This window comes from Aythya marila (genome assembly GCF_965140915.1).
Source record: "Aythya marila genome assembly, chromosome: 34".
In the NCBI taxonomy this organism is placed as follows: Eukaryota; Metazoa; Chordata; class Aves; order Anseriformes; family Anatidae; genus Aythya; species Aythya marila.
The window spans coordinates 993,261-1,014,448 of record NC_139075.1 but is presented as its reverse complement, the minus strand read 5'-3'; positions in this window follow the sequence as shown (position 1 = coordinate 1,014,448).

The following is a 21,188-nucleotide window of genomic DNA, read 5'->3' as shown; positions in this document are numbered from 1 at the left end:
GACAGGAGATTAGAACCGGTGAGAAAACAAAAAGACCTCCACGCTGACTTTAGAAGTCTCAGTTACACTCTCACACACAAACACGGTCAACCGTACCTTTACCCAACCGGACGGTATCTTACGAATCAGTCGTCTTCGTCCAGAGTCCAACTGGACGGTATCCACAAGCGTCTTCATCTGGGATCGAACCAGACGGTATCCAAACGACTGTCGTCTTCATCCGGTTCGATTCCGGACACCAGAACCCAACCAGACGGTATCCAAACGACCCTGTCGTCTTCGTCCGGATCTTCGCGCGCAGAATTACGGGCACAAAAACACAGCCGGCAGGGGAGCTCAAAAAATCAAATTCTTTGCTTACCTTTATTCAGGTTCAGGATGGCATTAGTCCTGATCTGACTCAAACAGGAGCCACCAAATGGTGGGGCGCCTCTCCTAGATTAAATCAGAATTCAGGAACTATAGCCCTCCCGGACGAGCCCCCAAATTGTTATAAATGGTTCAGGATTCAAATTAGGATTAAATAAAAAAATAGGATTTATTGAAAGAATATAAAGGAATAGAGGTAAGCAAACAGCGCTGGGTGCACCGGGAGTCTCCGCTCCACCAGGACGCACACCAATTACATCAAGCAACTGATTTTTATGCTCCTAGACTAATACATATTCATTACTACTTCTAAAAAAAATAGATTATTAAAATTAGCTTCCGGGGTGCAGTCCCTCCTACTGGAGCATGCGCAGTCTCCTCTGGGGTCTCTTCTGGGGGTCTCTAGGGGTCTTCCATGCTGAAGGCTCGCAGTCTTCCTCTTCCCCTTTGTACTTACTGGGCACCATCCCAAGTTTACGGAACACCTTCTTCAAAATACCTTCTTCAAATCTTGTCTCCCAGCCGCCTTTCAGCTTCTTTCTCGGCCCCCCCCCCTAACCAGATACCAAAGATCCACATAGTATCCCATAACAGTCACTAGTTGTTATCAGTTGTTCTGAAACTCCCAGACACACGGGTAATTAAAACATTCTTCCCCAGCCATTCACAGACACATCTATAGCAGTGTTAGAAATAGAAGTCCAGAATAACAAAAGCAAACAGGTTCATAAATTTAAGAAGTGATAAATTGGCTAGAATGAGGAATGAGGGGGAGACTGGGACACACTGCAGCTGTGGTTCAAGCATTGAATTGCCAGTGCAGGGCCCAGAGGCAGACAGGATTCAAACATTTCAAACAGAATTGTTCTTTATGGACACGAATTGTTAAAACATTCCTCACAGGGTTATGGAAAAGTGCCTGAGATCTGAGGGTGTCTGAGGCCATGCACATGTTCAGGGGTTTGCCTTGTCTGTCTGTTTCCACCTCACACCCATCCATCCCTTTGCCGGGGATTCTGGTTGTCATCATGCCATACCCAGGAGACAGCCCTGAGAAGGGACATTGTAAACGGGGACATCCAGCTGTGGGGCAGGTGGGGATGGGGTCTCAGCATGGCTGGCCCCCACACCCACAGCCCATCCCCAGCCTTGATCAGGGTTTTAGACTTCCCACAGCAACTCCTGCACAGACCTGGAAGGAGCCAAGGTGTCCCTTCTCTGCAGCTCCCAGTGCTGACATCTGGGGCCTCGGTGTGCAGCGGGGGACTCTGGGATAAGATGGGTGCAGGCAGGAGAGGAGCTGCTCAGCTGGCAGATGTGAGGCTGCAAGGCTGCATGGAGGCAACAGGGGAAAAGAACATGGGGTGAAAACTCAGCAAGACCTGCTTGGAGGCAGAGCAGGAGGGGATGTGGGTTTCAGGCTCCTTCCTGCAAGGAAATTCCCTCACTTCTCCAACCCCAATCAACACACATGTCCCACACCTTCCTTCAGGCCGTGCATGCATGTTTCACAGCACAAGCCTCCAGGAGACTCTTCCTGGAAAGGAATATACAGAATTGGTTGCAAGGAGATACTCCCTCTTTCCCATACAGCCTCCAGCCCTCCCTGGTGATTGAATGCCCACTGTGGTGTCAGCTGCAGACTTGCTGAGGGTAACCTCAGCATCCTGAGAGTGATACAGACATTGCATGGCAATTGGACTGCATTTGGATCCTTGTTTTACACCACTAATTAGCATCCTTCAATTAGATTTTGCAGCACTGATCATCCGCGTTGAGGCTGGGCCCTTCCATTAGTTTTCAGTCCACTCTACCCTCTGCTCTTTCAGCTCAGACATCAAAAGTTTGACTGTGACGATCTTAGGGAAGACACTGTCAGAGGCCTTCCTGAAGTGCAGGCAGGCAAGATGCATGCTCTCCCCTTGTCTACCAGGACACTTGATTCATCATAGAAGGTTGTTGGCTTGGCCATGCATGCCCTCCCCTTGCTGAATTCCTGCTGGCTACTCCTGATGATTGGTTTGTCCTCGAGGTGCCTGGAAATGCTTTCCCAGATGAACTGCTCCCTCACCTTCCAAGGGATGGAGGTGATCTGACTGGCCTCTGCTTCCCCAGGTCCTCCTTCTTGCTGTTCTGGAAGAGCAGTGACGTTTGCTTCCCTCCCGTCTTTGGGCCCTTCTCCCACTCGCCTTGACCCATCAAGGATGATGGAGAGTGGCCTTGCAATGACATCTGCCAGCTCCTTCAGCACTCACTCGGGGGTGCCTCCTTGCAGGGCCTATGGCCTTCTCTCTGCTCATTTGGCTGAAGCATTGTTCCACCTGATCCTCCTTCACCAAGGGGACACCTTCCTTGCTGCAGACACTGCCCCTGCATTCTGTAACATGGTGTTCCTTACGGTTGTTTTTGTAAGTAGATACCTATCCAAGGAAGGCATTTGGTACTTGTGTTTCTTCTCTCTTCTGGGTTTTTGTGTTGTTTCTCTCACGTGGAAGCATTTCTGGGCAGCTGTGGTGGTTTTACTAAGCAGGACAGAGAGCTCCATCACAACTGCTCTCTCACTCCCCCTCCTGAAAGGGTAAGGGGGAGAAAATAGAATGAGAATGGTTGAAGGCTTTTGATAAGAACAGGGATATCACTCAAACTATATTGTCACAGGCAAAATGAACTCAGCATCGGGAGATAAATGAAATTTGTTACTTATTATTAACAAGATGAAGAAATGAGAAGAAGACAAAAAACCAAACAAATATATATATAAATATGTTCCCCCAAATCCCCAGTCTTCCACCTCCACCATCCAGAAGGTGTAGGGAAAGGCGGAAAGGGGGCTGTGGTCAGTCCGTGACACTTCATCTAAGCTGATTCTAAACACTCACTCTGTGCCCCTGCTCCAGTGGGGGGTCCCTGCCCCGGGATGCCGTCCTTCCAAGCCGATCCTGCATGGGATTCCCACAGGCAGCAGCACTTGAAGACCTGCTCCATTACAGGTCTCCCACGGGCAGCAGCTCCCCCCAGACTCCTGCTCCTGCGTGGGCTCCTCTCCACAGTCTGCAGCTCTGGCCCTGGGCCTGCAAAAGTCTTCTTCCACCAGAGTTTCTCCCCTATTCCTTTGAGGAAGGGGACTGTGAGAGAGCAGCGTGGGGGAGCTCAGGTGCCTTCAGGACGAAGCCTCTGCCTTTCCTGGTTGTTGTGTGGTCACATGAGGGTCAAAGTGTGGGTGCAGATGACTCCCACAGTGCTGTGCTGGCAGCACTATGGCCCCAGCTGAGACTCCCTGAGAGTTCTTCATAAGCTGATTCACCAACAGGATGAAGGAGAAATCTGCCCACAGCCTTGGCAGCTGCCCCAGAGCTCTGGCGTCACTTTGGCCTTGGTGCAGGATTCCCCTGATGCCATCGTTTGTCTAGACATTGAAGAGAAGCAGAGTGACGTTTTCAGAAAAGAGTAAGTCCAAGTGGGGACAAGGTGCAGGAGCTATTTACAGGGACATACAAGTAAAACTAGCGTGTACTGCAGTGTGTGAGAGGACAGAAAACAGCAGTGGGGGCTCAACAAAAGCAGCGGTATAGCAGGTTCTTAAGGCAAGGTACCCACTGATGAGAGCCTCTGGCTGTGGGCCAGGCTCAGGCGGCCACAGGAAGACCACAGCACAGCTCCCAGCTGAACCGCAATCTGCTGTGTCACTGTCGCCAGTTCAGAGCAAAGCAGAAACTCGAAGCAGACGCTGCTCCCCTAAAGCAGCAACCCAAAAGATGCTGGGGCAGGCTCCATGGGCAAGGCTGTCTCCTTCTGGCTCTGTCATCCTGCTGCTGGTGCTCTGTGAGTTGGGGCATTGCTGGGTGTGGGAGCTGAGGGCTGGAGGGCTGCTGGTGGGAGCAGGCCAGGCCAGTGGTGGGCAGAGGGGAGGATGGGGGACAGCGTGTGTTGAGCTGGCGTGCAGCACTGTAAGGCATCTTTACTTTGGGGAAAGCAGGATGGAGATGGCTTCCTCCAAGTATGATATAGATGTGAGCAAGGGGCACACATCTCCAGCACCATAAATTGTCTGGGGGTGTTGCTCTGAGGCTTTAGGACTGCTGAATTCTTTACAGAGATATGGAACTTACCTGGAACAAGAAATCCATACAAAATGGGATTGGGATTGGCATTGTTCAAGAGGTTATTGAAGAGATACAGCATGAGAACACGCAGATGTGATGATGCCTGCTTAGCAGTGAGGATTTGGTCAGGGGGGATATGGGAGTAGGGAAATCTGGATGAGCCTGGACACTGCTCCTCTCAGCAAATCCCTCTCTGCCCCTTGGTACAGGTGGCAGCATGACCTCCCAGGATATCTGCAGCTCCCCAGGTACTCGTGAGTCCTTCCCTCCCAGACCCAGGGCACTTGGAAGCCCAGCCACTGTGAGCTCTGCCCTATGGCAGCCCTTCACTGCTGTGTCTCCTCCAGGGGATCTCCCGGCTCCTGCTCTCCAAATGAACTCAACTTCTGCTCAGCCAGGTACCACAGTTGTGCTCCAGTGTATTCTCCCTGTGGTGTCACCTGTAATACGAATCATCTTCTGCAAGGATGGGATAGAGATGTACAGCCAGGAAGCCCATCAAGGGCAGCTGAGCTACTCCATGGTCCTGAACATCCTGTCAAGAAGCGCAGAAATACACTTATTTACATGTGGGTACCAGGCGTTCAATGAGAAGAGACATATGAGGAGTTCTGCCCTCAGTGCTCTCCACATCCTGGATGTCCCTGGTGAGACACGTCCCCAGGCAGGAGGGGTGAGAAGGGACGGAGGCACTTGCCACCACATGGCTGTGCTGAGGCTGGAGCTGTGTGCTGCAGCAGGCTCTGGGGTGGTTCCCTCACGGGAGTGTTCCCTCTCCTCCAAGGCAGCCCCTAGAGAGAGAGAGTTGTTCTCAAGGGGTCCCCGTGTCCCTGCAGAATCACCTCTGCTGCAGAGATGGGGCTGTGCAGAGCCCAGGCAGAGAGAGCAAGGGCTGGGGATGTGGATGAATGCTGGATGAGCCAGGGATGCTGCAAGGTCTGCCCTGTGCATTGATGAGCCTATGGCAGGGCAAGTGGGATGAGTGTCATGAGCTGGGCAAGGACACAGCAGGGAGGACATGGCAAGGACCCAGCAGCAGGGACATGGGCACAAGCGTGTGGGTGCCCCAGCTCTCACTCCCTCTAAACAAATCCTTCTGTGCCCCAAGGTGCAGGTGCTGGTGTGACCACCCAGAACATCTTCAGTTCCCTACATGAGGTTGAGTGTGGGGATGTGTGACTGAAGAGAGGTGTGTGTGGGGTGGTGATGACAAGGGAGAGGGAATTTGTTCTCTGGGCGAGAGCTCCTGGGAAGGAATCACTTCCCTGCGTGGAACACAAAGCATTTTGGTGCACTTCTGGGGTCCCCAGTACAAGAGGGGCATAGAACTCCTGGAGAGAGTCTAGAGGAGGGCTACTAATATGGTCAGAGGACTGCAGCTGAGAGAACTGAGCCTGTTTAGCCTGGAAAAAAAGGAGACTGAGGGGAGACCTCTTCAATGTCTACAAATATCTTAATAGAGGGTGTTGAGAGGATGGACCTCGTCTCTTTTCTATTGTGCCCAGGGAAAGTGCGAGAGGCAATGGGCTCAAATTGGAGCACAGAAAGTTCCATCTGAATATGAGGGGCATTTCTTTACTGGGAGGGTGACAGAGCACTGGAACAGGCTGCCCAGAGACGCTGTGGAGTCTCCTCTGGAGATATTCCAAATCCACCTGGATGTCATTCTGTGCAGTGTGTCCTATTTGATCCTGCTCAGCCGAAGGCTGGACTACAAGACATTCAGAGGTCCCTTTCAACCTTGGCCATTCTGTGATTGTGTGATCCTCTAGCTCCCAGAATCACAGACAGATGAGAGTGGTGGTACCATATATAATCGGCAGACACACCTTGGCCAAGCTATACTTAACAACTCACAAGGGAATTTAGACAGCAGATCCATGGGGGCCCATGTTGGCACAACAGCCGCAGGCACTTTTATGCCTTCCCTGGGGATGGTGCTGCCTGTCAGTGGAGGGATGTGGCCATGGGACTGAGGCTCATTCTGGGAAGGATCTGGGTGCACTGTAGACACTAAGCGTGTCCTTTTGTCCTGCCAGGCAATGTGGTGAGTTCCCCAGCAAGTCCACCACCCCCAGGTGAGTGATTCCCTCCTGCACCTCCTGTACCCCCAGGTGAGTGATTCCCTCCTGCACCTCCAGGACCTCTAGGTCCCCCTGTCCCTGCAGCAACACCTCTGCTGCAGACATGGGGCTCTGCAGAGCCCATGCACAGAGAGCAAGTCTGGGGATGTGGATGGATGCTGGATGAGCCAGGGATGCTCCAAGGTCTGCCCTGTACATTGATGAGCCTATGGCAGGGCAAGTAGAGTAATTGTCATGAGCTGAGCTGTAATGTATGTGTGAGCAAGGGGACAATATTTCTGACACTAAAATTGTGGCTGCAGCCATATTGTGAAAGGAGTGATATTGGAATGCTCAGGGATCCAGGGACATCTCCCTGGAAAAACAAACCTACCAAAAAATGGCTAGGGATGGACACAGGGCAGAACACCTCTGCTGCAGACTTGGGACTTTGCAGTGCCCATGCATAAAACACATGGGCTCGGGATGTCAATGGACCCCGGGCTGTACCACTACTGCTCCAAGCTTTCCCTCTAAACTTTATGAACCTATGAAAATAAATTTACACAAGCTCGGTTGTTCATTTTGGCCATTTGCTCCTGGAAGCAATACAAGAGATCAGGGTCTGCTCAGCATCTGGGATTGTCCCAACTCAGAGGTCGAGGGACTCCCAGAGTGTTCATGTCTCCCACAGGCAGCAGCCCCTCACACAAGGCCCAGCTCCCTTCCAGAGGTGAGACATTGCTCATCAGCCCTTCCCAACACGGCCGTCCTCCAAGGCTTGCCTTGGCCACACTGTGTTCCTCCTCTCTCCCAGGGTAAGCCATGCCACTGGAGGTCTGGATCCTGCGCTCTGCCCTCAGCCTGCTCCTGCTGCTGTCTGCCCCCATCATCATCCTCCTCCTGGAGAGATGCAGCCACTGTGCCAACGAGGCCAGGCAGCCTGGAGACCTCCTTGTCCCCATGGTGCTCTGATGTCCCCCTGGGCTCCATGCTGTCCCCAGATTGCTCCCTCATGCTCAGAACATGACCCCCACACATTTGTCAGACTCCCGCTGCTGTTGGTCTCAAGGCAGCTGGGGCAGCATGCCCAAGGGATGTGCTGCCACTGCTCTGCTTCCCTTGGCTCAGACCCTGCTCTCTGCTCCCATCAACAATTGCCACTGCATCTCGCACCCTCCTTGCTGTGTTCAACCCCAGCACCAACTTGGCTGCCCTGCCTGCTCTCAGAATCACATCTATATCACAGGATCCACCTCTGCATACCAGGAGAACACAAGGGGATGGAGTCATGGCTGCACCCCCAGGCAGCCATGCTCTGCAGCTCCTGCATCACTCCAGCACCTCCCTGTGCCCAAGGTGCTGGCTGCAATGGGCACATCCCCAGGTGGTTATGGTGCCCTGTGTGGAGGCACCTTGGTGGGTATTGGTCCTGTGGGAGGCGAATTATAAAGGATTGGTTCAGAATGCACCAGCTGATGTTGTTGCTCTGTATTTCAGAGGCAAGACAACAAGCAGAGCTGGGAGAGCTCCTATTAGACTGCTGTGTGGGGCCATGTGTCTTGCAAGGGAGCTCCTGTTTTCTGCGCTCTGCCCCCCAAGAGTTCCCCTACCTACTGGCATTGCCCTGGCAGATGTGTCATGGAAAAGTGCCTGAGATCTGAGGATGGCTGAGGCCATGCAAAGGTCCAGGGGGTGGCCATGCCTGGCACTCTGCATCCCGTGCCCTCCCATCCCTGTGCTGGATATTCTGTCTCTCAACGTGCCATCTCCAGGAGACAGCACTGAGCAGGGACATTGTGCATGGGGGCATCCAGCTTTGGGGCAGGTGGGGATGGGGTCTCAGCATGGCTGGCCCCCACACCCGCAGCCCATCCCCAGCCTTGCACCATGAGTTTTTTTACATTCCACACCAATACCTGCAGGGACCATGAAGGAGCCAAGGTGTCCCCTCCGTGCAGCTCCCAGTGCTGACATCTGGGGCTTTGGTGTGCAGTGGGGGACTCTGCGACAAGATGGATGCAGGCAGGAGAGGAGCTGCTCAGATGGGAGACACAAGGCTGCATGGCTGCATGGAGAGAATAGGGGATAGGAAAATGGGTTCAAAACTCAGGAAGAGCTGCTTGGAGGCAGAGCTGGAGGGGAGGTGGGTTTCAGGCTCCTTCCTGCAAGCACAGTCCCTCACCTCCCATGCCTTCATCAAAGCACTTGTCTCACAGCTTCCTTCAGGCCCATGCATGCATGCTTCACAGCAAAAGCCTCCAGGATACCCTTCCTCAAAGGGAATATACAGAGTTGGGTGGATGGAGCCACTCCCTCATTCTCATACAGCCTCCAACCCTCCCTGGTGAGCCAATCGCACTGTGGTGCCAGCTGCAAACTTTCTGCGGGTAACCTCTGACCAGCATCCTGAGAGTAATGAAGATGTTGAATGGAATTGGACGTAATATCTTTAATATCTTCATCGATGATCTGGATGAGGGCATTGAGTGCACCCTCAGTAAGTTTGCAGATGACACCAAGTTAGGTGCGTGTGTCGATCTGCTTGAGGGTAGGAAAGCTCTGCAGGAGGATCTGGATAGGCTGCACCGATGGGCTGAGGTCAACTGCATGAAGTTCAACAAGGCCAAGTGCCGGGTCCTGCACCTGGGACGCAATAACCCCAAGCAGATCTACAGGCTGGGAGAGGAATGGTTGGAGAGCTGCCAGGCAGAGAAGGACCTGGGAGTGATGGTGGATAGTCGGCTGAATATGAGCCAGCAGTGTGCTCAGGTGGCCAAGAAGGCCAACAGCATCCTGGCTTGTATCAGGAACAGTGTGACCAGCAGGGCTAGGGAAGTGATCGTCCCCCTGTACTCGGCTCTGGTGAGGCCGCACCTCGAGTACTGTGTTCAGTTTTGGGCCCCTCGCTACAAGAAGGACATGGAGGTGCTTGAGCGGGTGCAGAGAAGGGCGACGAAGCTGGTGAGGGGCCTGGAGAACAAGTCCTACGAGGAGTGGCTGAGGGAGTGTCCTGGTTTCAGTTAGAACAGAATTAATTTTCTTCCTAGTAGCTGGTGGAATGCTGTGTTTTGGCTTAGGATGAGAAGAGTGCTGATAACACCCCGATGTTTTAATTGTTGCAGAGCAGTGCTTATACCAAGCCAAGGACATCTCAGCTTTTTGCTCTGTCCTGCCAACAGGCAGGCTGGGGGTGCAGTAAGAGCTGGGAGGGGACAGACCCAGGACAGGTGACCCAAACTAGCCAAAGGGGTATTCCATACCATCTGACGTCATGCTAAACAATATATAGGGGTGGCTAGCCGGGGGGAGGGGGCCGGACTGCTCGGGGTTAAGCTGGGCATCGGTCAGCGGGTGGTGAGCAATTGCATTGTGCATCACTTGTTTGTACATATTATTATTACTTTCCTATTATCACCATTGTAACATTATTATTATTATTGTTATTATTATTTTGTTATTATTATTTTCCTGTCTTATTAAACTGTCTTTATCTCAACTCACGGGCTTCACTTTCCATTTCTCTCCCCCGTCCCAGAGAGGGAGGGGGGAGGGTGAGCGAACGGCTGCGTGGTGTTTAGCTGCCAGCCGGGTTAAACCACGACAGTCTTTTTGGCGCCCAACGTGGGGCTCGAAAGGTTGAGATAACGGCAGATCTGACCACAGTGTGTTAAACTAAAATTGGTGTAAGTATTAGACCTGCTTAATAGTCACTTGTCATAATGCTGATTGCTTTAATCTCAACTCTGCTGCGCCTGTTTTCCAAATTGAGTATTATAGTACATTATTTTCCGTATTTGCTCTCTGTCATGTTGTTTATCCTCTCCGGGCCCTGGTTTCAGATCATTATGGTACTGAGTGTTGTAGCAATGGCTTATGAGACGATGAGATATCTGGTCATGACTCTAACTTGGTATTTGTACTCAGTAACATCGTCGACTCTGTATTTTGGAAACTGTATCTTGGAAACTATTAGCAATTATACCTATTGCTTTTTTCCGTTAGGAAGTCAATCTGTGGAGGGGAAAGGGGAAGATATTTTTTCTTACTTGATTACTCTCCCTTTCTCCTTCACCACCCCTGTATCCTCCTGGATCACTATGCCTTCCTCCTTCACCACCCTCTTACCCTCCGAGCTTGCTACAATAGCTCTCCAAGATATTGAATATCCTTGGGATACTCAGACCAGCATAGTCTTGTTGTTCTGCCTCCTGAATGCGCTTCAGGTTCTGCTTAAAGTTAAACAACTACTTAGGAAGCTCATCCGGAGATCTGCCCGGAGGCAGTATAGTTGTGGGTGGCAGGGAGTATGGGAGGATATGGGCAGGCATCTAGAGCAGTTGGCACCCCCAGTGTTTTGGAAATTCACCCCTGAACAACTGCAAAATCCTCAAAAACTGGCAGAATGCTTGAGAAAAAGGTGTCATGATTCTGGCAGTTCCAAAGTAACACAAATCATTGTAACATGCTGGGGCCTGGCTCATGCCTATCGAGCTGCCATTGATACTGCTATCAACTTAGTGACAGACCCTGCGGCCACTCCAAGCCCTGTGACAGATCCAACGGCCACTGTGACCCCTACGGTGGACTCTGCAGCCGCTCCAATCCCAGCTCCTGCAGCCGCTCCAGTCCCAGCTCCTGCAGATGCTCCAGTCCCAGCTCCTGCAGCCGCTCCAATCCCAGCTCCTGCAGCCACTCCAGTTCCAGCTCCTGCAGCCACTCCAGTCCCAGCTCGTGCAGATGCTCCAGTCCCAGTTCCTGCAGATGCTCCTGTTCCAGCTCCTGCAGCCACTCCAGTCCCAGTTCCTGCAGCCGCTCCAGTCCCAGCTCCTGCAGATGCTCCAGTCCCAGCTCCTGCAGCCGCTCCAGTTCCAGCTCCTGCTGCTACTCCAGTCCCAGCTCCTGCAACTGCTCCAACTCCAGTTCCTGCAGCCACTCCAGCTCCGGTTCCTGCAGCTGCTCCAGCTCCGGTTCCTGCAGCTGCTCCAGCTCCTGCAGCCGCTCCAGCTCCTGTGGCTGGGTCAGAGAAAAGAGCTGTAGCAGTGCAAGTTGACCCTGCAGAGGGTATTCCAACCCCTGTGGCAGACCCTGTAACGGGGTCAGAGAAACGAGCTGTAGCAGTGCAAGTTGACCCTGCAGAGGGTATTCCAACCCCTGTGGCAGACCCTGTAACGGGGTCAGAGAAACGAGCTGTAGCAGTGCAAGTTGACCCTGCAGAGGGTATTCCAACCTCTGTGGCAGACCCTGTAACAAGGTCAGAGAAACGAGCAGTAGCAGTGCAAGTTGACCCTGCAGAGAGTATTCCAACCTCTGTGGCAGACCCTGTAACAAGGTCAGAGAAACGAGCAGTAGCAGTGCAAGCTGCCCCTGTAGAGAAGGTGAAAAAATGGTATAGAGATTCAGGTCGTTTAGAACGCAGAGAGTCTTCTGCCAAATCTAGGTATAGAGACGACGGAGACGACGACGACGCTGGGCCATCAAGGGTTCAGGAGGAGGAAGATGAGGATGCCGAAAAATCAACAGTAACTACCCGAAGCCTAAACGAGCGTGAGTTACGAGATGTGCGAAAAGATTTTGGTCGCTGTATAGGTGAGCAGCTTGTCACCTGGCTGCTCCGATGCTGGGACTCTGGAGCCAATTGTGTGGAATTAGACGGCAGGGAAGCCAAGCGACTGGGATCCCTTGCTAGAGACGCAGGCATTGACAAAGCAATTGCAGATGGAGCACAATCTCACAGCCTCTGGAGGCGTCTCCTCTCAGCTGTGAGGGAAAGGTATCCCTTCAAGGAAGAACTTTTATGTCTACCAGGCAAGTGGACCACTATGGAGAAGGGAATCCAGTACCTGAGGGAATTAGCTGTACGGGAAGTGATTTATGAGGATCCAGACCTCAGACAAACATCCAAAGATCCAGATGAAGTCAGGTGTACACGACCCATGTGGCGGAAGTTCGTACGGAGTACACCATCATCATATGCCAGCTCATTGGCAATAATGGCCTGGAAAGAGGATGAGGAACCCACAGTGGATGAAGCTGCTAAACAACTTCGGCAGTACGAAGAAAGTCTCTCTTCTTCCTTACAGGCCTGCGTCTCAGCTGTGGAGAAACTTTCTGAAAAGGTTCACCAACTTGAAGAGAATCTATCATCCTCCCCACCTGAACCAACCAGTGTCCACCGACCAAAAGAGAACACTTGGGAGAAACTTTCTGAAAAGGTTCACCAACTTGAAGAGAGATTATTCTCCTCCGCACCTGCACAAAGCAGTGTCGCAGCTATCAGGGGTAGGCGTTCATCCACACAAGGAAGACGATATGGTGGGTACTCACCCCGTGCCACTCTGTGGTTTTACTTACGAGACCATGGAGAGGACATGAGAAAATGGGATGGAAAATCTACTGCGACCCTAGAGGCACGGGTACGTGAGTTGCAAAAGAAAACAATCAAGAAAAAGGGATTCTCTGAAAAGTTTGCTGCTCCAACTTCCAGCAGACAGTCCTTCAAACACAGAAATGAAGAAGATTCTGACCAGGATTAGGGGAGCCCTGCCTCCAGCCAGGGGGAGGAAAGGGACAATCGAGTTTATTGGACTGTGTGGATTCGATGGCCTGGCACGTCAGACGCACAGAAGTATAAGGCTTTAGTAGACACCGGTGCACAATGTACTATAATGCCATCGAGATATAAAGGACCAGAGCCCATCTATATTTGTGGAGTGACAGGCGGATCTCAGCAGTTGACTGTATTGGAGGCTGAAGTGAGTCTGACTGGGAATGAGTGGGAAAAGCACCGCATTGTGACTGGCCCGGATGCTCCATGTATCCTTGGCATAGACTATCTTAGAAGAGGATATTGCAAGGACCCAAAAGGGTTCCGATGGGCTTTTGGTATAGCTGCCTTAGAGACAGAAGGCATTAAACAATTATCTACCTTGCCTGGTCTCTCAGAGGACCCCTCTGTTGTGGGGTTGCTGAGGGTCAAAGAACAGCAAGTGCCAATCGCTACCACAACTGTGCACCGGCGGCAATATCGCACTAACCGAGACTCCCTGATTCCCATCCATAAGCTAATTCGTCAATTGGAGAGCCAAGGAGTGATCAGCAAGACTCATTCACCTTTCAATAGTCCCATATGGCCAGTGCGAAAGTCTAATGGCGAGTGGAGACTAACAGTGGACTATCGTGGCCTGAACGAAGTGACGCCACCACTGAGTGCTGCAGTGCCGGACATGCTGGAACTTCAGTACGAACTTGAATCGAAGGCAGACAAGTGGTACGCCACAATTGATATCGCTAATGCATTTTTCTCCATCCCTCTAGCAGCAGAGTGCAGGCCACAGTTTGCTTTCACTTGGAGGGGAGTCCAATATACTTGGAATCGACTGCCCCAGGGGTGGAAACACAGCCCTACCATTTGCCATGGGCTGATCCAGTCTGCACTGGAGCAGGGGGAAGCTCCTGAACACCTGCAGTACATCGATGACATTATTGTGTGGGGTGACACAGCAGAGGAAGTTTTTGAGAAAGGGAAGAAAATAGTCCAAATCCTTCTGAAAGCCGGTTTTGCCATAAAACAAAATAAAGTCAAAGGACCTGCACGAGAGATCCAGTTTTTAGGAATAAAATGGCAAGATGGGCGTCGTCAAATCCCAATGGATGTGATCAACAAAATAACAGCTATGTCTCCACCAACTAACAAAAAAGAAACACAGACTTTCCTAGGTGTTGTGGGGTTTTGGAGAATGCACATCCCAAATTACAGTCTGATTGTAAACCCGCTCTACCAAGTAACCCGTAAGAAGAATGAGTTTGAATGGGGCCCTGAACAACGACAAGCGTTTGAACAAATCAAGCAGGAAATAGTCCATGCAGTAGCCCTTGGGCCAGTTCGAACAGGACCAGATGTAAAGAATGTGCTCTACACTGCAGCCGGGGAGAACGGCCCCACCTGGAGCCTCTGGCAGAAAGAACCTGGGGAAACTCGAGGTCGGCCCCTGGGGTTTTGGAGTCGGGGATACAGAGGGTCTGAGGCCCGCTATACTCCAACTGAAAAGGAGATATTGGCAGCATATGAAGGAGTTCGATCTGCTTCAGAGGTGGTCGGTACTGAAGCGCAGCTCCTCCTAGCACCCCGATTGCCAGTACTAGGCTGGATGTTCAAGGGAACGGTCCCTTCTACACATCATGCAACTGATGCTACGTGGAGCAAGTGGGTTGCACTGATTACTCAGCGGGCTCGAATAGGAAACCCCAGTCGCCCAGGAATATTGGAAGTGATTATGGACTGGCCAGAAGGCAAATACTTTGGGATATCATCCGAGGAGGAGGTGGGTCGTGCTGAAGAAGCCCCACTGTACAACCAGTTACCAGAGAATGAAAAGAAATATGCCCTGTTCACTGATGGGTCCTGTCGTATTGTGGGGAAGCATCGGAGATGGAAGGCTGCTGTATGGAGCCCTACACGACGAGTTGCAGAAGCTGCTGAGGGAAAAGGTGAATCGAGTCAGTTTGCAGAAGTGAAAGCCATTCAGCTGGCTTTAGACATTGCTGAACGAGAAAAATGGCCAGTTCTCTATCTCTACACCGATTCATGGATGGTAGCAAATGCCCTGTGGGGATGGTTACAGCAATGGAAGCAAAACAACTGGCAGCGTAGGGGCAAACCCATCTGGGCTGCTGCTTTGTGGCAAGACATTGCTGCTCGGGTAGAGAACCTGGCTGTGAAAGTACGTCACGTAGATGCTCATGTGCCCAAGAATCGGGCTACTGAAGAACATCAAAACAACCAGCAGGTGGATCAGGCTGCTAAGATTGAAGTAGCTCAGGTGGACCTGGATTGGCAGCATAAAGGTGAATTATTTATAGCCCGATGGGCCCATGACACCTCAGGCCATCAAGGTAGAGATGCAACATACAGATGGGCTCGTGATCGAGGGGTGGACCTGACCATGGACGCTATAGCACAGGTTATTCATGACTGTGAAACATGTGCTGCAATCAAGCAAGCCAAACGGTCAAAGCCTCTTTGGTATGGAGGTCGATGGCTGAAATATAAATATGGAGAGGCCTGGCAGATTGATTACATCACACTCCCTCAAACTCGCAATGGCAAGCACCACGTACTTACAATGGTGGAAGCAACCACCGGATGGCTGGAAACATATCCTGTGCCTCATGCCACCGCCCGGAACACTATCCTGGGCCTTGAAAAGCAAGTCCTATGGCGACATGGTACCCCAGAAAGAATAGAGTCAGACAATGGAACTCATTTCCGAAACAACCTTATAGACACTTGGGCCAAAGAACATGGTATTGAGTGGGTGTATCACATCCCCTATCATGCACCAGCCTCCGGGAAAGTTGAACGATACAACGGACTGTTAAAGACTACATTGAAAGCAATGGGCGCTGGAACATTGAAAAATTGGGATACGCATTTGGCAAAGGCCACCTGGTTAGTCAATACTAGGGGATCTGCCAACCGAGCTGGACCTGCCCAATCAAACCTGTTACGTACTGTAGATGGGGATAAAGTTCCTGTAGTGCATGTAAGAAATATGCTGGGTAAAACAGTCTGGGCTACTCCTGCCTCAGGAAAAGGCAAACCTATTCGTGGAATTGTTTTCGCTCAGGGACCTGGATACACTTGGTGGGTGATGCAAAAGAACGGAGAGGTCCGGTGTGTACCTCAAGGAGATTTAATACTGGGTGAGAATAGCCCATGAACTGAATTGTACCATGTTAATTACTATATAATACTGTATGTTATCACTACTATGACTACTGTAGGTGACTAATTAGAATGTATGGAAAAGAGTGTAACCTGAGCATGACATAAATGGTATGGAATAAGGGGTGGATAGGTGTCCTGGTTTCAGTTAGAACAGAATTAATTTTCTTCCTAGTAGCTGGTGGAATGCTGTGTTTTGGCTTAGGATGAGAAGAGTGCTGATAACACCCCGATGTTTTAATTGTTGCAGAGCAGTGCTTATACCAAGCCAAGGACATCTCAGCTTTTTGCTCTGTCCTGCCAACAGGCAGGCTGGGGGTGCAGTAAGAGCTGGGAGGGGACAGACCCAGGACAGGTGACCCAAACTAGCCAAAGGGGTATTCCATACCATCTGACGTCATGCTAAACAATATATAGGGGTGGCTAGCCGGGGGGAGGGGGCCGGACTGCTCGGGGTTAAGCTGGGCATCGGTCAGCGGGTGGTGAGCAATTGCATTGTGCATCACTTGTTTGTACATATTATTATTACTTTCCTATTATCACCATTGTAACATTATTATTATTATTGTTATTATTATTTTGTTATTATTATTTTCCTGTCTTATTAAACTGTCTTTATCTCAACTCACGGGCTTCACTTTCCATTTCTCTCCCCCGTCCCAGAGAGGGAGGGGGGAGGGTGAGCGAACGGCTGCGTGGTGTTTAGCTGCCAGCCGGGTTAAACCACGACAGTCTTGGGCTTGTTCAGCCTGGAGAAGAGGAGGCTCAGGGGCGACCTTATCGCTCTTTATAGGTACCTCAAGGGAGGCTGTAGCGAGGTGGGGGTTGGTTTGTTCTCCCACGTGCCTGGTGACAGGACGAGGGGGAATGGGCTTAAGTTGCGCCAGGGGAGTTTTAGGTTAGATGTTAGGAAGAACTTCTTTACTGAAAGGGTTGTTAGGCATTGGAACAGGCTGCCCAGGGAAGTGGTGGAGTCACCTTCCCTGGAAGTCTTCAAAAGACGTTTAGATGTAGAGCTTAGGGATATGGTTTAGTGGGGACTGTTAGTGTTAGGTCAGAGGTTGGACTCGATGATCTTGAGGTCTCTTCCAACCTAGAAATTCTGTGATTCTGTGATTCTGTAATTTGGATCTCTGGAGTACACTACTAGTGAGCAGCCTTCAGCTAGTGTGGTGCAATTGCCTAAAGTAACTAGGAAAATAAAATTAACATTCACGTTTTAAAGAAAATGTACAGAATTGAAGAGGCTTTCAGGGTAGGGTGTAGCTGCATTACCTAAGCATTCCCTAAGCTTCCAAGCTTAGATACTATCACACTGGGGGAACCTGGTGTGCTAGCTCTAAGGAACAGCACGGAGCATAGAGTGGAGTGGAGACAGCGCAGCTAGGCTCTGTGACCAGGTGGGGACTTGATTGTTCTTGTGCACACCGAGACCGATAAGCCGCACTTTTGGCTACCCTTAGTCAAGGACCTGTCATGTTTTAACAAATGCTGTACCCTAGTGTACTTTTCCTCATTGTAATATCATTATAATACCAAAACACACCTCCATCCCAAAAGCTACCTGTCTCCAATGTGCGACCACCCCTCACTGAGCATGCACTCTGAATTTCTGGGAGCCTTTTACTTTAACCGAAATGGGAGAACTTTTCACCAGTCATAACTAAGATATGCTTGACTAGAGTCACTCAAGCTCCACCTACAAGATAGAAAATAATATAAATTGGCCTAAGAGAGAGGGGATGTTGGGGAAGATACCACTGTCAGGGGAGATTCCACCCCAAGGGAATACTGCATCCTGAGGACCTCCTGACTCCTGGGATCAGTTGATGAGCTGAGCTTCTCTTCCACACTCTCCCCTCATTGGGACGCCTTTGGGTGAGATTTGAACACTTGGTTATACTGTGTGTCTCCATGGAAATTTTGAAATCTCTATAGAGTCTTTGTGTTTTTTAACGCATTAATTTCCAGGCTGCACACCTGTGTCACCTGTGTCACCTGTGTATTTCATGCATGCTAGCTTGCTTTTGCAGACAGTAACTATGGCTGGCAATCCAAAGCACCTGTGTACCTGTTGCTGTAATAAATCGCACTTGAATGCATTGTTCCTACCCATGATAGTGTGAAATGTGTTCATCTGATTCATGTCAATATGGAACAATCCTCGGGCCACATGGTATGAAGAAATGTGACCTTCTGTCTTTCATACCCTTGTATAACCCAAGTCTAAGAAAAACAGAGTGGTTAATGCATATAGTTCTTGTATCTTGCAAAGGAATGTTCCAGCAATTCGTGTCAATAGGGGATAAGAGAACAAAGGGGTTTCAGAATAACTGCTACCTGTTATGAGTATTGCATGGGACACTATGCAAGTCTCTGATATGTGGCCAAGAGATTAAGGAGAAGGGGAAAGCTGAAGGATGACTCAAAGACAAAGCTTGCAGGAGACGCTGCACAAGTCTCTGACATCTGGCCATGTTGGACAAAGGAGAAGGACAAGAGGGAGGAAGATTATGAGCCTTCAGCATGAGAGGAAGAGAAGACGACTTAGACTTGCTGTCTTTTCTTGTCACCAGGGTATACAGATTACGGGGGTGTCCGATGATCTGTTCCTGTGAACAGAAACTCAGTTTTCATTAGTTTTATTCTGAGTCGCGGTTGGGTCAAAGCGCCGAACAGGTGCCAGTGCCCAATCCACTGTGATCTGGCAGATAGTAGGCGAGTTGATCATTCCTTGAGGCTGCATTTTCCACTGGAAGTTGGAGTGTTGGCTGTTTGGAGCTTCTCTGGCCGCACGAGTTGCCATAACTTCATGGGCCCACAGGCCCTGGGCTTGCGCCTGGGGGGTGATCACTGTTGGGTCCATACCCATTAGCCGCTGCAAGCTAGAGCCATACAGTGGGTGATCCGGCCCAGTTATTTGGGCCAGTAGTCTCATACAGTTGTCCTCCTATTCTTGTTTAAAAACGATCATCCCCCCCCCCCCCCGGCAAAGATCAGTCGACAAGTTTGTTTTATATCAAACGGGAACATGTCGTCTCCCCTGAAAACACCATCTATGAGGGTGGAGACCATTGCAGAATGAAGCCCTTTATCCGCAATGGCTTTAACAATTGCTTGTCCATCCTTAGGGTTTATTGGTGAGTGAACCCTCTGCCCCCCATCTGTCACCCAGACCGGGAACGCTAGCATGGAGCTAGCGATAGAGCCCAGACGGCACATGCAATCTTAATTTTCCTCCAGTCCGTGAGAGAAATTTCTCCCCCTTGCGGTGCAGCTTTATTTCGGTTGGGGATGTTTTTGCTATCTGTCCCCATTTCCTCCTCCGAATGTGAATCGGTATCCGATCCAGAGTTGGAGCTCGGCTGACTGGTCACCTCCGAGTTCCGGTACCCTCCCATCGAGTTCGCGCTCCGCCCACTACCCTTGCGGGGGGGCCGCTCCCTGCTCTGGCTCCGCCCACCACCCCTGCGGGCAAGCCGCTCTCTCCCTTGTGGCTAGCCCCGCCGCCTTCTCGGCGAGGCGTTTGCCCCACAGGAGCGTTTTTTTCGGATGGCCGTTCCGATCGGCTCTCTGCTCCTCTCTCGCGCTTCTACCTCCTCCCCGGTCGTCCCCGCAACCGTTCTCTTTCTCACATTTCCACGTGTTAGTAAAACCTAGCACTTCATCCCCGTTCCCGCCGGAGGCTTCTTCACCCGACTCTTCGTCTTCTAGTTCGGCGCCGTACTGGGACGCACATGGCGGTGGTCTCTCCCAGATTTCCTCAGACTCTGGATCCCCACCAGCACCCCAGGCTTCCTCAGCTGAGCCACCCCATAGCTTCCACAATTTTGATACGACCTTCACAAGGGTTTCCATCTTCTTTGTTGGTCCGGGAGCGTCCTCCCCGCCGGGCTGGTCCCGCCGCTCCAGCCGCCGTTCACCAGAATCCAGGAACTTTCCCGGGTTTCGGCACCACTTGTTGCCTTCAGGGGGCAGTGGCAACCTGGTTCAGGAACGGCACGGCGACCAACCCCAGGCCGCTCGGTCCATCGGCTCACAGACACCAATGTGGTGGATGGCAAATGGCGTTTATTGTCGAGTCACATGGTGTTATATACCCGAGGCCCATAGCGTGACTTCCGCTTGCTTACATCACAGACCACACGCTACTGTCCATCAAGGGAGGGGCTCCACCTTTCCGTACAGCGCGACATCTTCTGACCGCCAGACCCTAATTACCCACAAGAATAGCAAGCAGAATCACAACCCTGAACTTCAGTAGGGAACTCTTTGGCCTTTTCACGCAATTGCTAGGGGAAATCCCATGGAGCAAGGTACTTAAATGTGTGTGGGCCAAGACAGTTGGTTAGTGTTCAAGGACTAACCAGTTGGTTAGTGTTCAAGGACTGCTTCTTCCCAGCTCAAGATCCGAGCATCTCAACAGGTTGGAAGTCAGGAAAGAGAGCCTGGAGACTTGTTAAAGAGGGGATTGCTAGGCAAACTCAAGTGGAAGAGGACAGTCTACAGATCATGGAAGGAGGGTGCGGCCACTTGGAAGGAATGTAAGACTGTTGTCTTATAAGGAAGGGAACTAGAAAGGTAAGGCCTCCCTAGAATTAAACCTTGCAAGAGACAGAAAGGGCTTCTACAAATCCATTGCAGATAAAAGTTACACTAGTGGGAACGGAGGCCCTCTGATGAAACAGGTAGGTGCCCTGGCATGGTTTAACCCGGCCAGCAGATGAGTTTCCCCTTCTCCTATGCCCAGAAACAACTGAAAAGAATGTTGGCCAAATCCCACTGTCTCCCACACTTAGGGTATTTGTATACATTGATAAGGTCTCCTCTCAGCCTCCTCTTCTCAAGGCTGAAGGTTGAGGCCAACCTTGGTTGCAGAGACCATGAGATGGTGCAGTTCAGGACCTCATGTGGCAGGAACAGAAT